Source organism: Schistocerca cancellata, chromosome 6, assembly GCF_023864275.1.
Source record: "Schistocerca cancellata isolate TAMUIC-IGC-003103 chromosome 6, iqSchCanc2.1, whole genome shotgun sequence".
In the NCBI taxonomy this organism is placed as follows: domain Eukaryota; kingdom Metazoa; phylum Arthropoda; class Insecta; order Orthoptera; family Acrididae; genus Schistocerca; species Schistocerca cancellata.
In genome coordinates this window covers 10,737,236-10,748,414 of record NC_064631.1, presented here as the reverse complement: position 1 = coordinate 10,748,414, position 11,179 = coordinate 10,737,236, and positions in this window count along the sequence as shown.

Here is an 11,179-nt window from a genome sequence, read left to right as displayed (position 1 = left end):
GAAGACCAGCCTTGTCTCCCAGGCTGTATTTACTGGCGCAGCGGACGGCTATCTCTAAACAGCTGCGTTCTCATATTTTATAACAATGTCAGGAATCAATTTAGAATGTTTGTAATTTTTGTGTCCATGTAGTTAAGTTGGCTAAAATCACAGAAAACGTTTTAGCTCGCCCACATAGAAATTTTGCCGTCTAGAATTTTTATATCCGAACTGACAGTAGAGCATGACCTCTGAAGTATAACTTTTAGAGACCTTGTGTTTGTTACTATTTACATCCATGCTTTGAAACTTCTTATATTTCTATTATTTAATAGGTTTCACAATGTGCTGTAACCAAAACTTTCTCGCATTAATATACCAGATAATTAATCTACAACAAATAAGGACATTTTGGTCCAAATTTCGTTTTCAACAAATTACTGGAAAACTGTTAGATGTAGCTCAATTGGGTTACATAGTTATTATTTTTATGTTGAACTGAACCTTCATACGTTTTTTAATACTTTAGCGCCTTCAATTCTTCTTAAAAACGTGGATTCTGACAAAAATATTGCTTTAATCACGTCGAGATTTTACCAGTTACTTTTGACATACATCAGCATGTTATGACCATTTTTTGGGTTCCTAGCTTTATTATTTTGCGCCACTTATTGTTTCTTAAAACAATGTATTTAGGGAAAAATATTCATATATACTATCTGTCCTTTCGGACATGTCCGGAAGAACAGATACCATCGGTGACCATACAGCTCGTTAGAATGAAATTACGATGAAATAAACACCCTTAGCTGCTTACAGGCGTTGACATACGTCAACGGGGACAGATGAAAATGTGTGCCCCGATCGGGACTCGAACCTGGAATCTCCCGCTTACATGGCAGACGCTCTATCCATCTTTTTTTTTTTTTTTTTTGCCCTACCCGTGGTCCTGCTCCTGCAGCGGTTCCTTAAAAAAAAAATCCATCTGAGCCACCGAGGACACAGAGGATAGCGCGACTGCAGGGATTTATCTGTGGCACGCCTCCCGCGAAACCCACATTCATCTGGTCAAGCTGAAATCTGACAATTTAAACATTCATATACTAAAGCACATGCTGACAAAGTTTGGAAAAGCAACTTTTGTTTTTTATTCCGTTCTTAAATTGTGGTACAGTACCTGCGTGCTACGCACAGACGCGTTGTGGTGACGTGGCGCTATTAGCAGTGAACTGGGGTGAGTCCCGGCACACTCACTCGGCTCTGTATCTCTCAAACGGTACAGCGGTTGTTTCGCTAGAAACACACGCTCAGTGACAGACGGAAAAAAGAAACAGGCCACCCTTACCTGATAACAATGCCATCAGCACTGTTTACTGTGACGAGAAGACGCGTGTCTTTGTTGAGCCACTGTCAGACTGCAGACAGCCCTGAGAATAACAATCGAAGTAATTGCGGGAAAAACCATACGCAGTCTGAGAGATGGGAGGGATCGCTAAGGAGTAACGTTCCAGAATTGTTTTGTCCGACGAAGATAGGCTGACTTGTCCTCTGAAGGGACCGGCCTCCTGGCACGTGGTTCGCCTCTCCCAAACTAAAAGCCCATGCGACCGTCGTGTCTTGAATGTGTGTGTGTGCGTCAGCCTCTAGTATTTCAGTCTCGGTGCGCACACTAGTTATGTGCGTATCGTTTACATCTTACAACCAGCAGTGTGGCCGTTGAAACATTTGCTGAGAATTTCTCACGCGCCGCCAGTATCACCAGAACTCATCGACCGATAATGAAGACAGCGCGTGCAACCTGCAGAAACTAGTAACAGAAAGAGGAATAAAAACGTACTAAAAGTAACTTATTACACGCCTGTGAGCTGCTACAAACAGTCTTATAAAATAAAAAGCACACCACACTTTAGGAACTCGTTACAATAATATCAGTAGATGTTGGACGTTCAAATTCTACCACGAGTCTGCCTCTCACGCATGGGTAGAGCTTCGACATCACAAAGTTGTCAATGATAAATCACAAATACAAAAAGTGGAACATGAGAGAGAATGGCGCCAAATACTAACAATGGTAGATGTGAGATCTAAAACACACTATCTGGGGAGTTACAGTAGATATGTGTGATGTCTAAAGAGCCACACGTGTTCCTGACACTCAGGCCGAATAAACGGTTACAGAACTTACAATTTTAATTATTTAATGTGGAATTATGCATTCGAGGGTTTGACCTACATAACAACAGCGAAGTATCAGATGTGTAAAAATACTAAAATAGATAGACTGACGTGAGATTAGCCCACCGCTATCAATAGAATTAATGTAGATATGACTGAGTGGAAACTCGTCTACTCCCACCTAAATAGGCTGATAAAGGGTTACACAAAATACCAAATAGACTACGGACAGTACTGATGTTGCACATCCTGATGATGACTGTCTATTCGTTGAAATCAGATCGGTACGGAAAAGTCTAGCGAGAGTAAATTTGAGAAAGCAAAGAATAGCTACTCATCTGCTCTAGAAGCACTGGATGGTTGTGGTACAGAATAAATTATGCCTTTGTGATACGTATAGGACATATTATTTGTAGAGGAGTCCTGCTAAAACTACCGTGCTAGTTCCGCAATTTGTCTGCTGGTGGTAAGTAATACTATGTCCAATGTAACTGTTCGTGACTCTTTCTTGATTATGATTCCCAAAATTCAAATTCATCTCACATTTTTAGATGGATGTGTACATGTTGTGGAAGACTGTAGTTTTCATGAATTATTTGGTAATGGTAGGAAGTAATACTTGGACACCCTACTTAAAAAAAGACAACCAGGACCTATAGCGGTCTACAAAACAATGTGCTGTATATAGTATTCCGTGCTATACATCCAGATGGCTATCGATTCGTCGTAAGTAAATCAGTATGGAAAATTCTAGTGAGCGTAAGTCTGAGAATGCAAAGAACAACTACGATTCTACTCGATAGGGTCTGGTTGGTTGTGATACAGAATAAATTATACCTACTTGACACTCATAGGAGATGTTGCTTGTCGAGAAAACATATCATTATCACCGAGATCGTTCCGCAGTTTGTCTAATGGGGGTGACATACTAGCTCAGGTGGAGTTAATCGCGACGAACTTACTTGTTATGGATCCTACAGTTCAAATCTATGTTATATTTTTAGCTGAATGTGTACGTGTGGTGTAATACTGTAGTCTTAATGGATCATTCAGTAGCGGTATGACGTAATACCTCAACACACTACTTGAAAATAAACATTCGGGACAGTTTATAGAACAGTGCGATACAGCAGCAAAGGGTCACTGTTGCGAATTTCGCAGCAGCCTTCTAAAACATGTTGATTGATCACAGCTCCTTTTTCTTCTCCATTGGAAACTGTGTATGAGTCTGTATTTAGTTTAAGGCTGTGCTGCCGGCCGGAGTGGCTGTGCGGTTCTAGGCGCTACAGTCTGGAACCGAGCGACCGCTCCAGTCGAAGGTTCGAATCCTGCCTCGGGCATGGATGTGTGTGATGTCCTTAGGTTAGTTAGGTTTAAGTAGTTCTAAGTTCTAGGCCACGGGTCTCCAAACTTCTTAGTCCGCGGGCCACACTGACTTCTCCACGAAGTCATAAGGGCCAAGATCTACGTAGTGGGATTAAAGCGCCCTAGCACTCCATGATCACCGTAATGTAAGGCTAAAGGAAAGGCGAAATCGCAAACATCTATGGTTGTGGGAATAGCTAGCACTGAAACGAACTACGATTTTTATTTCATTACATAATTTTGATTGGTGGACATACCTGACCGGAATTCTGGCGTATTGTATTCTGGCGAATTTCACCGACAAAAAAGTATGTCACTGCACATTGTTCACGAAAGCGTCCTGCAAAGTTAACGAAATCTCAAAATCATTGTTAGCAACACTATTACTGCAAGACGTAACAGAGGTAGAGTATGTCAACGCATTGTTATTTCAAGCGGCGCAACAATAATAAGTTTAGTTATGTAGTCTTGTAGCGAGTAGCAGAGCCAGAGCATATATTTGATAGTTCTGTTGCGCGATTGTATCTATGTTGCGAATGTCTCAGCAGTTTTCTTGTTTAATGCGCTGTACTAGTAGGTGAGACGACGAAGCGTGGGACAATTCAAAAGTTTGAAATAGAAGAGACAAGGAAAATCTGAAAATCGAAATACGTATAGCACTACTTGAGTATTTTTTCACTGTATTTTTAGTGGAACTGCAGTGTAATTGTGAGTATTTAATTTAGTAATTAAAGTACCTTAAAAATAAATTCATTGCATTTTGTTTAAGCAGACTACTCCCTAGTTTTATTAGTATTAAATAGCACAATTTTATTTTCAGGTTACAATCTTTTGTGAAGTTCTGTTCAAATATGGAAAAGAAACGAAAGGTTGACAGTGAATGTAGAATTTTTAAAGTGCAGGGGGTATGTCAATATTTCGTGGTGGAGTGAAGCAACAAACCAATGTGTATTATTTGCAATGAAGCAATATCAGTCGTCAAAGAATACAATATAAAACGTCATTATGAGACTAAGCACTCTCAGAATTACTCCAAGTTTACAGGATGCGAACGATTAGAAAAGTATGAGACTCTGAAACGCCACGTAAAAACCTAGCAGTCGCTGTTTAAGAAAGTAAATGCTGAACAACAAATTTAACATTGTGAGTTTTCAAGATATAAATTAATTACAGTTATTTTTATACATCAGTTACGACTAAAATATTCAATATCATTATGTACACCAGGTATTATATTTTCTTTAAATTGCCTTTAAATAAAAATATTTTATACGATTTGCTTGCTATGCGTATTTTACAACGTAATCAAAAGAAAGTGAAACGTCGCTTAAGAAGGATCTTCCATAATGATTGATTACTAAGGTTGGTCCTAGTTCAAGAACCACGCCAACATATGAGTGGCCAAGTACATGGTCCCGAGAGTTGAGATACCAGTTACTTTGGAATAAGGCTGGGCATCTCGGACATATTCTGAGTCGTGATCACCTTTGTGCTCATACGGCAAAGACTACCAAATCCACCGGTTAGTCCCTCAGCCGTTAGGGGTAAAGCCCAATGGAACTCAGGGCAAGTAAGGCTAGCAACCTGCTTCCTTCGTACTTTAAATATGATGCTGGCAACAATAAGAGCAAAATGCCTCGGACCTTTGGAGGTGACAGAGTCCCACCTCTAACTGACAAACCAAGGACTCCTAAGATACGACTTGGCAAACAAATGGTAATGAGATGAGGAGCTATTAATATCAATGGGGGCTACTCTGGGAAGAAGGTAGAGCTGGCAGAGGCTGCAAGTAAGATGGGGCTGGACGTTTTAGCTGTTAGTGACATTCGGCTAAGGGGTGAGAAAGAAGAGGAAGTGGGAGAATACAAGGTCTACCTGTCAGGAGTCAAAGCAGGAATAGCACAATGGGGTGTAGGGCTTTACATCAGGAAAGAAATGGAACCCAGCGTAGTTGCAATAAGGTATGTGCACGAACGACTGATGTGGATAGATTTGACAGTGTCTCGCAAGAAAATTAGGATTGTGTCAGTATATTCGCATTGTGAAGGGACAGATCAAGATAAGATGGATAGTTTTTATGAGGCACTCAGTGATGTAGTTGTTAGAGTAAAGGACAAGGACAGTGTTCTGCTCATGGGTGATTTTAACGCCAGGATTGGAAATCGACAGAAGGGTATGAAAAGGTTATGGGTAAATTTGGAGAGGATATGGAGGCCAACAGGAACGGGAAACAACTCTTGGATTTCTGTGCCAGTATGGGCTTAGTAATCACAAACTCCTTTTTTAAACATAAGAACATTCACCGGTATACTTGGGAAGGCAGGGGAACCAAATCTGTCATTGACTGTATAATAACAGATCAGGAATTCAGGAAGGCTGATGGGACACACATGTATTCAGGGGATTCTTTGATGACACTGATCATTATTTAATCTGCAGTGAAATTGGGATTGTGAGGCCGAAAGTGCAGGAGGTCAGGTCCATATGTAGGAGGATAAGAGTGGAGAAACTTCAGGATAAGAAAATCAGGCACAAGTGCATAACAGCGATCTCAGAAAGGTACCAGTTAGTTGAATGTAGCCAATTACAGTCACTGGAAAAGGAATGGACAAGGTACAGGGACACAATACTAGAAGTGGCTAAAGAATGTTTTGGAACATTAGTGTGTAAAAGTAGGATGAAGCAAACAGCTTGGTGGAGTGACACAGTCAAGGCAGCCTGTAAAAGGAAAAAGAAGGCTTATCAAAAATGGCTACAAACTAGAACTCAGGTAGACAGAGAAAGTTATGTTGAAGAAAGAAACAAAGCCAAACAGATAATTGCAGCATCCAAGAAGAAATCTTGGGAAGACTTTGGTAACAGGTTGGAGACTTTGGGTCAAGCTGCTGGATAACCATTCTGGAGTGTAATTAGCAGTCTTCGAAAGGGAGGTAGGAAGGAAATGATAAGTATTATGGACAGGTCAGGAAAACTGCTGGTGAATCCTGTGGATGCCTTGGGCAGATGGAGGGAATATTTTGAAGAGTTGCTCAATGTAGGTGAAAATACTATCAGTAATGTTTCAGATTTCGATGTACAATGGAACAAGAATGATGATGGAAATAGGATCACATTTGAGGAAGTGGAGAAAATGGTCAATATGTTGCAGTGCAGAAAAGCGGCTGGGGTGGATGAAATTAAGTCGGAACTCATCAAATACAGTGGAATGTCAGGTCTTAAATGGCTACACAGGATAATTGAAATGGCGTGGGAGTCGGGACAGGTTCCATCAGACTGGACGAAAGCAGTAATCACACCAATCTGTAAACATGGAAACAGAAAAGATTGTAACAACTACAGAGGTATCTCTTTAATCAGCGTTGTGGGTGAAATCTTCTCAGGTATTGTTGAAAGGAAAGTGCGAGTATTAGGTGAGGACAAATTGGATGGAAATCAGTGTGGGTTTAGGCCTCTTAGAGGTTGTCAGGACCAGATCTTTAGCTTACGGCAAATAATGGACAAGTGTCACGAGTGGAACAGGGAATTGTATCTATGCTTTATATATCTAGAAAAGGCATATTGTCTATTCTACGAGATTATGGAATAGGAGGCAAACTTTTGCAAGCAATTAAAGGTCTCTACATAGATAGTCAGGCAGCAGTTAGAGTTGACGGTAAATTGAGTTCGTGGTTCAGAGTAGTTTCAGGGGTAAGGCAAGGCTGCAACCTGTCTCCGCTGTTGTTCATATTATTTATGGATCATATGTTAAAAACACATAAACTGACTGGGTGAGATTAAGATATGTGAACACAAAATAAGCAGTCTCGCATATGCGGATGACTTAGTTGAGATGGCAGATTCGATTGAAAGTTTGCAAAGTAATATTTCAGAGCTAAATCAGAAATGTAAGGACTATGGTATGAAGATTAGCATCTCCAAAACGAAAGTAATGTCAGTGGGAAAGAGATATAAACCGATTGAGTGCCAAATAGGAGGAACAAAGTTAGAACAGGTGGACGGTTTCAAGTACTTAGGATGCATATTCTCACAGGATGGCAACATAGTGAAAGAACTGGAAGCGAGGTGTAGCAAAGCTAATGCAGCGAGCGCTCAGCTACGATCTACTCTCTTCTGCAAGAAGGAAGTCAGTATCAAGACTAAATTATCTGTGCACCGTTCAATCTTTCGACCAACTTTGTTGTATGGGAGCGAAAGCTGGGTGGATTCAGGTTACCTTATCAACAAGGATGAGGTTACGGATATGAAAGTAGCTAGGATGATTGCAGGTACTAGTAGATGGGAACAATGGCAGGAGGGTGTCCACAATGAGGAAAGCAAAGAAAAACTGGGAATGAATCTATAGATGTAGCAGTCAGGGCGAACAGTCTTAGATGGTGGATTCATGTTACACGCATGGGAGAAGCAAGGTTACCCAAGAGACTCATTGATTCAGCAGTAGAGGGTAGGAGGAGTCGGGACAGACCAAGGAGAAGGTACCTGGATTCGGTTAAGAATGATTTTGAAGTAATAGGTTTAACATCGGAAGAGGCACCAATCTTAGCACTGAATAGGGGATCATGGAGGAATTTTATAAGGGGGCTATGCTCCAGACTGAACGCTGAAAGGCATCATCAGTCTTAAATGATGATGATGATGATGATGATGATGATGATGACGATGACGATGACTAAGGCTAGTCGCCGAAGTGGCGTCCATCTGAAACACTTGTACCAGACTCGTGAGTAGAATAGAATCAAAGAATTGTTTTACTTAAAATGTTTTCGCCAAACTAGTCTGTTAACTGTTCTTTTTTTTCACTATCGCACGGAGAATGGTCTATCTGTTTATTGTGGATAGCCACAAGTTTAACCATAACCTTCCGCTTTGTAAAGATAGAGCTCCAACAATGTCGCGGTGTATTGGTCGCGATAGGCCTCGGTAATCAATTGTTGGCAGTATAGGTACCACCTCAAATACTTGGCGGGCCGGATACTGGGGATGTCCGGCTAGCTAACGCGCGCCTGTTTGTCGGCCCTCGCGGGCCGTTGTTTGGAGACCCCTGTTCTAGACGACTGATGGCCTCAGAAGTGAAGTCGGATAGTGCTCAGAGGCATTTGAACCATTTATTTAAGGCTGTGCTGTTACCTGACTTGTGGTTTGTCATCGTCAACATTATGATGTCAGAGCTGTAGCGGTATGTGAGAAGCGGAATTTTATTCCTATGGCTGTTTCGGATTTCTTAAGACTACACACACTGACGTCAGTACCTGTCGATGGCTCTCGCTGATGCTGGCGGCGCGTGAGCAGTTCTCAGCAGCTGTTTCCACTGCTGCATTGCGACTGAGGCGGTGCTAGTTACGAAGCGAAAGCCATTGGAAAACAATTCCCTCAGTTTGTGTATGATTTGTCCCGCGGTTACTCTTCCTCTGGCACGCCATAGAGGGGCAGACGAAGCTTGATCGTTATTCTCAGGACCGTCAGCAGGCTCGCAGTGGCTTCTGCAAGAGCCGCGGTCCTGCGTCCACAAATACCCAGATTTTCTCCCCATAAATACGGTGCCGATTCCACTGTTAGCATATGTATGCGACCTATTTTCTCATCTGTCATTTTGCATGTGATGTTCGCGTTTTTTACTAATGTTGGTAATTGGTCTTTGAAGACTCGATTTATTTGTATACGGTGCTCAGTTCCTTAGTCGTATTTTATAGTATCAAGACGACTGCGAGTCTAGTTTTTTCTGCTGCACAGTGACCATTCTATGTCTCGTTTGCATGATGCGTTGTACGTGATTATTTCCGAATCAATTTAAGAGTCTTATAGTGACGTAATACTGATCGAGTTACATGTCTGGTAGATGTGTCGTGGTCCTAGGATTTTATTTGTTCGCCAAATCTTTTTTCTCGGTGTACCTGGTATGGATCACGTGCAGGAGGGCGGTGAGGGGGGGGGGAGGTGGAGGATACGTCTGCTGCACCAGTCACGCTTGCATTAAAGTCAGTACAACCATTAGACTGTTGGTACTGCCATTACACTGTTTTTAATTTGCAGTGTTACATTTACACGATCATGATTTCGGCTTTACAGTGCTATTATCAAGTGTTTTAATGTTATCAGTGCCTAAGATGGTATACTGTCGTAATTAAAATACACTGTATAACATTAAAACACTTGATAATGGCACTGTAAAGCCGAAATCATGATCGCGTAAATCCAACACTGCAAATAAAAAACAATCTAATTGCAGTACTGACTTTAAAGAAATATATTATGAATGTGGCCCCACATTATGAAAAAAAAGTCACGCTTGCGTTTGAGGGGTACTCATTATTAATGCAGAGATAAGTATTTGTAGCAAATAGTGCAGTGTGCAGGCTGTGTCTTTAAAATTCTATCGATCATTCGAAATTGTGTACCATAGGAGACTACAGTAATGTCGTAAACCATGCAGGGTTTATTTTGTTACGAGTCTTTATTCCACCTGGGAGGCCGCCTAGTTGAAAGTGGAGTCACTCACGCTGGCTTCAAAAGCATGGCGGTTGCAAGGAGTATGGTTCTCGTTGGTTCAGAGAGGTGGGGCGGTGGGGGTAGATGTTCTTGGCGCACAAACCGTTAACAATGTTTATCCGCAAAAGTTAGAACAGGTTTCTGCTGTGGCTGGACGCCCTCTCCATGGACGATTGAACGTAGTTTGTGACAGCTACTAGGCCGGAGGTGATTACACGTAAGTTACGCAAATTTATCTGCCTCTCCTGGGGGGGGGGGGGGGGGGCTCATGGTCGCGAGAGTTTCCGTACAGTATCAGCAGTATTCAGCGAATACAGGGGAGTAGTTCATCGTAATTCTAGAAGTGTACCAGTATTTGATATTTCCATCCACATCCTGGAATGTGTACGCCTTTATTATAATGGGCGGGAGATCTCTCGGCCATCAATGTTAGTCGGAAATCGCATCTTTCTCGGTAACTGCTGGGCGCTGTGTCCACGATTATTGACATTTGTGGCTCTGCCACCCCCCAAAAAAAGTGTTCAAATGTATATGAAATTCTATGGGACTTAACTGCTAAGGTCATCAGACCCTAAGCTTACACACTACTTAACCAAAATTATCCTAAGGACAAACACACACACCCATGCCTGAGGGAGGACTCGAACATCCGCTGGAATCAGTCGCTCAGGCCATGACAGCAGCGCCTAAGACCGCTCGGCTAATTCCGCGCGGCCTATGCCCCGTCACAGTGAAGTCTGAGGGGGTGATCTACTATCCAGCAGGTGACGTGACTTTCGCTTGCGTTGCCACAGATACTGGTTGCCTCTCTCTAGAGGTGTGCTACAAATACGGTAGCTTCGGCTGGATGCATCAGAATTTTATTGTGAGGTCACATAGTCCAGTAATGTACTATTGTATTTCTTCTACAATATCTTTAGCTTACAGAATTCTCTATGACGTTACTGTCTGTACAACGTGTCATTTGTAACACGGTGACGTCACACACTAGTAATAGCGCATACATCAGAGCCAGAGCTGAGGTCATTATGACGTCTACACGATGCAATGAGATGTCATGAGATGTTGACGGATAACTCACGAAATCGGGAACAATGCGCAAAATTGTGGCAAATACGTAAAATTAATGTAGTTGCGTGTCTGTCTGGGCGAGGCCTCCGCAGGTGCCTCGAAATAT